The following is a 6,756-nucleotide window of genomic DNA, read 5'->3' as shown; positions in this document are numbered from 1 at the left end:
TAGTTTTAAATATGAGTTAAAGTATTATTGAGTTTTATTCTTTATTCTTTACTATTAAACCATTTTGATGCAAAAAACAATTGTAAATAAGTTCTTTATAACTGTCAGTTTACCAGAATATAGAAGATATTTTTCCATACAAATAATTAATAATAAAAAGTATAGAGTTAAAGTTATTTCAGAAAATTGAACGTTTCAAGACTCAGAATTCATTGGAGAGACAGATACAAGAGTGAAGACTGCAACAAAGCACATACAGCAGGATAGCAATAAGGGATAGTAGGAGAACACGTCCTGAAAGATCACTGAGAGAAACTGTCCTATGTTAGCAGTTCTCTCAGAATGAGGACAGAAACCAGACTGAATAGTGGTCCCAACAATATTTCTGTGTGGTTTTTCAAAAGGTTTCTCTTTGCTATGCAAGACTTAACTAAGCTCTGCTGTCTCTTTAACTTACTGCTGCAGTTTTCAGCCATGTAGCACTGAACATTTATAACTGCTCTTGTTTTTCAACCTTTTAGTAGCATTATGTATGCTACTCTACTCATGCTACTATTCCGAAGTGTATTAAATGACCTGGATGTGTGTCTCCCTGTGAATGCAATATACAGAATCTTAAAATCTTAAAATCATCTAGCGTCTTAAAATCAAAAGCAATGAGAAGATAGCTATATAAAGAACATGGAAAAGCTTATTTTGGCCTCAAATAGAATGTCACTATTTGATCAGCAAGTCTTGTAAACAATTAAATGTTCTTCAATGTTAGCACAAAAAGAAAAGATCAATTTCACTGGGTTCGGGAAACTTGTGAAGAACGATTAATACCTGAACTGGTTTGGAAGGATGAATGCAGTTTTCCTAGGAGGATAAATAAAAGGAACACATAGCTAGGTGAATACATCCTAAAAGATCATGGATATATGAAATATCAAGATAATCTTCATGCAATGAATAAAACATAAGTTCATTAATACCATGATTTAATACTACAATTCTTTAGTGTCTACTATAAGTACTATCATCCTCTTAGGCAGATTTTCCCTAGTACTATTGAAGCCGCTTCCTTCCGCCTTAATTATGACAGTTATACTCATATTCTGCAGTCGATGATATTAGCCTTAACTACATCTTTGATAAGTTTCTGGATGGCCACTTGCATTATGTTTTCACATTTCTTCCCTCAATCTATACTATGGTAGGGAACATTGTGAGCACACCTGAAACAATTTGCTTCTTGTTCCAAGTTTTGCACACATAAGAAGACATCTGCGATTAGGTCCTTACATGCAAATGTTGACTTCTTTTGACATCAGTTTTGTCTTTTATTTATGAAAAAAAATATGAGGCTGAGGTTTTGCTTTAGGGTTTTTTTGTGATTTTTTGATACAGGATATAGGTACCATTATAGATCATAATCTATAGGGAGGGAGTCCTTATTTTGGGGGGGAAATTAATGTGCAATTTTTTATTAATACTAAAAATGTAAAATAAATTTGAATGGAAGCAACAGAACATTAACTACTTTCATTTCTTTGAAGTGTTGGGTTTACTTCTCTGGTTATTTTTCATCAAATTTTCTGTATTAATGAGATAAGAAGTATCTATAGAAGAGAACTTTGCTGGGGTTATTTTGCCATTATCAACATATTAGTTTTTTTAAAAAAAACAGGAATAATATTTATTGATATACAAGTATTGTCAGACATTCTTAGCACTATGCATTATTCTAAAGTAAGTGCTTATAAAATCATTGTTTACAGCTCATTAAATAGCAGCATTCTGTTCAAACTCCTATAAATAATATAAATATGAGAAAATATAAATAAATTGAATGCAAATGCACTCTGATATGAGGAAAGCTAGAGACATCAACTTTCTCCATGCTGCTGTCTTACATTAATGATATAATATAGATATTTGGAGAGGAGATATAAATATATTGAAATTGAGGGGGTGGAGAAAATTCAGTATGTGAAAAAATAGAAAGTGAATGCAAATGAACTAAATAGAGTTAGGGTAATATAGAGTATAAAATAAGTATAAATATGCAGTTCAATAAAAAAGCAAACAACATAATTCTTTTCTACTATTTTATCTTACTAGAACTCAATTTCTTTGATAACCAAAATGCTAAGGAAGAAGTGTTTTTGCGTAGAAACAAAACATTTAGAAATACTTAAAAAAAAAAAGCAGTAGGTGGTCACCAACTGTTTTGTGGTGATTTTTCATTATTTTCTCCTGTCTCTGCCTGAGGGTTAGAAGTAAAAAGTTAATTAAGTAGGGCCAATTTTTCCTGCAATGTTGTTTCATAAAAGATGCTTGGAAAAATTGTCTTTGTTACTGACTGTAATGTTTGAGATACGGCAACATGTGTGCTTCTGAGATAGTGACCAATCCATTGTTACGTGTCCCTAAAGTGTGTTAGTAATTGGGCCCTGGCCCTATGTACACTTAGGATTCTTGCCAGGCAAGAAATTCCTTCTGTTTTTAAAAAAGTTTTTATACAACTAAACTAAACTAAAATAAGTAAGGGATGTCTGAAACATGTACAACCACAGCAGAGCGTCACTGACGTCCTGATGAGGGCAGACAACAAACCCATGGGGGTCTGAGCATCAAGCCAGTTGAAAGGAAAGACATACACAGTAGCATTTTAATTTTATTTTTATCTCAGTCTAGTGAAGCTACTTCCTCCCTTTCCTATGTTTAGATTTTTTTATTCAAAGACAATTGAACTCTGTAATATTCAAAATTTAGGGTATTAGACAGATGAAGTTCCTAAAGATAATAACTATAAGATAAACCAAGGAGTAACTAATAATACCATACTGTTAACTGACTACAATTAAAAACTTTAGCTGATCTAAAAACATAAATAAATACTAGGTTAGATTGATACTGATGTTTTCTTCTAAAAACATAAATAAATCATTTGAAAGTGAACTTGCAAATGGAGCAGCAGCTACAGAGCCTGTGGTGGATACCCAGTACATCCTACCCAGTGACACTGGTGCATGTACCCTGGACTGTCATGAGGCCTTCTGCCAATTGTCACCCACAGAGCACCTTAATGTCCACCACCTGTCCTGGGCCACCTAGTATGGAGGCCTGACTGTGCTGCTGCACAAGTCCCTCGAGGCCCCTACATCTATGCCTTGTGCAGCTGCATCTTTTGGGTCCAGGATCCTGAGCAACTGTGCAGACATGCTTTGCCTGGGGACCTCATGGAGAAGGAGTATCAGGCAATTCTGGTCTATGTTCCAGGGGTCTACTCCAGTGTGGGCAACAACAAGTCCTTTAGTGACAGCAAGTTTGTTCCCAACCTGCCCAAGGAGAAGCTGGAGTGTGTAATGCTGGGGAGCAAGACCATACAGCAGTACCCAGATGAAGTCAGGGGCCTCTGGCAGGCCTGCGGAAAGCTTATGTTCTCCCTGGAGCCCAGGCTTCAGCACCTTTTCTTTTTCTTTCTTTTTTTAACTGTTCTACACTCTTTTACTTTTTAATTTAATTTTTATTTTATTTTGAAGAGTAATAACGAAAGCAAGAACAAAAATCAGAAACAAAGACAGAAACAGTGTAACATACAATAATACATATGTTAACAGATTTCCAAAACAAGAACAACTTATTAACATTGGTTGACATATTATCTATTTTTTAATCATTAAATCTGTTGCTCACATTAACAGATATAGTTATGATTATAAGACTGGACATAAGATTGAATATTATCACTTGGTTTCTTCTTCTCCTACCTTTTTAAAAATTTATTTTAAAGAGAGTATGGTAATAATTGACATATTAGAAATGGTATACAATTAGAAGTCCGAGATGACAGGCACTCAAGCATGGCTTTTGTATTACACATTTCTGTCCTTGATACAGTTGCTTAGATCCAGATATCATCATACTGTGTTAGTCAAGGTGAACATTCTACACATTATTTTCAAAAAGCTGATAGAAATTCTTAACAAATCACCTCAGTCATCCTGTATATATACTTGCATGTTTCCCCTCATACCTTTTTTCCTATCTTTTCTCCTTTCCTTCTCTTGTTTTTTTAATCCTTAAGTTCTATTTCTTTTCGTATTACTGTATCTCATACCTTTCTAGTTTTATTTCTTCTATTGATAAGCACCAACTATATAATATAAGTTTTAATGGACATGAAAAATCTAATGTCCATTACCATAATCTTAATAGAGGACCATAACACCCCTTATCTCAAACAGATATGTCCAGCAGACAAAAAATTAGCAAAAAGGTAGTAGAAATGAACCAGACCTTTGAAAAAATGGACTTAGTGGACATATGAAGTATTCCACCTGACAATATCTGAATACACATTCTTTTCATCTGCACATGGAACATTTTCTAAACTAGACCACATACTAGTCCATAGGTCATGCTTAAGTATATGCAAGAAAACAGAAATTATATCATGCATACTATCTGATCACTGTACAGTGAAACTGGAAATTAATGACAAAAGAAACCACAAACCCCCCCATAAATATATGGAAATTAAACAACACCTTCCTCAGCAACCAATGTGTTACAGATGAAATTAAACAGGAAATTAAACAATATCTACAACCCAATGAAAATTCAAGCACAATTAACTGAAATTTTTGTGAGATGCAATGAAAGCAGTTCTTAGAGGGAAATTTATAGTGATGAACTCACACTTAGGAAAACAGAATGAGGACAAATAAATACCCTAATGCTGCATCTCAAGCTTCTAGAAAAATAAGAGCAACCCAAGCCTAATGCCCAAAGACAGGAAGAAAGCATAAAGATTAGGGCAGAAATGAATGCAATTGAGACAAAGAAAACAATATGAAGAATTAATGAATCAAAAATCTGGTTCTTTGAAAGATTAAGGAAAATTGACAAGCCCCTAGCTAACCTCATCAAAAAGAGGAAAGAAAAAACTCAAATACAAGCAATAAGGAATGAAAAGGGAAATATTACTGAAGAGCTATAAATTTCTAGAGAAATTTTTCCATGTGACCCAGGGGGGACTATGCTCTGGTAGAACACTTAGAGAAACCCCAGGTGTATGTGGCCAAGCCACAAGGATGTGGAGAGTTTCATCCCAGGCTACATCAAGGCCCACAAGAGAGGCTCCTATTTCTGGATCCAGATGAAGAGCTCCATAATAGTTATACAGATTCATCTACAGCTACTATGATCTCTTTGGTCTGCAAGGAGAGTTTGGAGACTTCATGGCCCTGGTAAATAAGGCCATGAATACAAAATTTGAGTGACTGGTACCAAGTGAGAACAGCTACTGAAGGAACTTCTCTGACCTCTGACCTTTGAAGGACAAGGTCCTCACCCTGTACTCCACTTCCCTGGATGTCCTCACCTTTGCAGGCTCTAGAATTCTTCTGGCATCAACATCCCAAACTATGATGTCCTGAGGCCAACAGGGCCATAAGAATATGTCACTGGGGAATGTGCTAACTGTTGCCTATTCCACACAGTGAGAGAAGCTGATGTTCCAGGAGGAGGAGGAGGAGGAGGAGGAGGAGGAGGAGCAGGAGGAGAAGGAGGATCTGCATACCCATTGAAGCGGCTCTCTTTGAATGTGCAGGTTGGGGTTTCATGAGCTACTGGGCCATGGCAGCGGCAAGCTGTTTGCACAAGATGAGAAAGGAGTGTTCAAATTTGACCCAAAGACAGTGATCAACCCAGAGACTGGAGAGCAAATTCGGTGCTGGCACCTGAATGGGGAGATGTGGGACAGCAAGTTCAGCACCATTACCTCAAGCTTCAAGGAGTGCTGGGCCAAGAGTGTGGGCCTCTACTCCTGCCTCAATCTCCAAGTGCTGGAGGTGTTTGGCTTCCAAAGAACTGATGAAGACATGATCTATGTGAACTGGCTCAACATGGTTCAGCAGGGCTTCTGGCTCTTGAGTTCTACACCCCAGAAACTTTTAACTAACGACATGCTTATGTGCAAGCCCGCCTTGTGATCCTGAGGGTCTTGCTGAACACTGGTGAGGGACCTGTTACAGTCACTCCCACTGCAGTCTCTGATGGGCACCCAGATGCTAAAGTCTGCTCTGATGAGAATATCTGGATCTGTGGGCATACTTATCTTGGAGTGGTTTCTAGAGAGGCCACAGGTAATGAAATCCACCAGGGATGGGGTCAGTGGGCAGGCCCTGTAAGCAGGGTACGCAGTGGTCACAGATACTCCTGCCCACCACCCAGTGCTTCATCACCCTCAGGGAAGCAGCACTGCTAAGCAAGAAATCCAGGCAGCTCACTGTACAACCCAACACTCACACCAAAAGCTCAGAAGTGCTGTTTCCTGAGTATGAAGCCTCAGCAGCTGGACTCATCAGATCCTTCTCTGAGTGATTCCCAGAGCGTGGGCCTGAGTTGGAGTCCATTCTCACCCACTGCTGATGCCGCGTTCTGAAAGAGCCCTAGCCAGGCCCAGTCTGGCCAACTCTGAAGATTTTGTGTGGCTTCTCCTTTTACTCCATCAAACCAGGGCTATGTCTGGCCCTCCATTGTGTAGCTGGGGGGAGGGGAGGAGCAGGAGCTGGGACTTTGTAGCTAACTCAGCAGAGGGTGGTGACACTTAGCCCTTCCACTTCATGACACTTTCTTTGTTCTGTTTTATTTATTTCTTTAATTTAATAAAATTAATTATTTTTAATGTATTTAGTACAGGGTCTATAGGGTCTCACTACACAGATGGTACTCATAGCAATCCTCCTGTTTTCAGCCTCCCAAGCA

At 37.9% G+C, this 6,756-nt stretch overlaps 1 pseudogene; it reads left to right on the top strand.

Annotated features, from left to right (window-relative positions):
* The first annotated feature begins 2,901 nt into the window (after positions 1-2,901).
* On the top strand, positions 2,902-6,469 carry LOC101576798 (annotated as a pseudogene).
* The last annotated feature ends 287 nt before the right edge of the window (positions 6,470-6,756 follow it).

The sequence above is a fragment of the Octodon degus genome, unplaced genomic scaffold (genome assembly GCF_000260255.1).
Source record: "Octodon degus isolate 3935 unplaced genomic scaffold, OctDeg1.0 scaffold00099, whole genome shotgun sequence".
Lineage (NCBI taxonomy): Eukaryota > Metazoa > Chordata > Mammalia > Rodentia > Octodontidae > Octodon > Octodon degus.
Note: the sequence above shows the minus strand (reverse complement) of the source record. Positions and strands in the feature narration are given on the sequence as shown.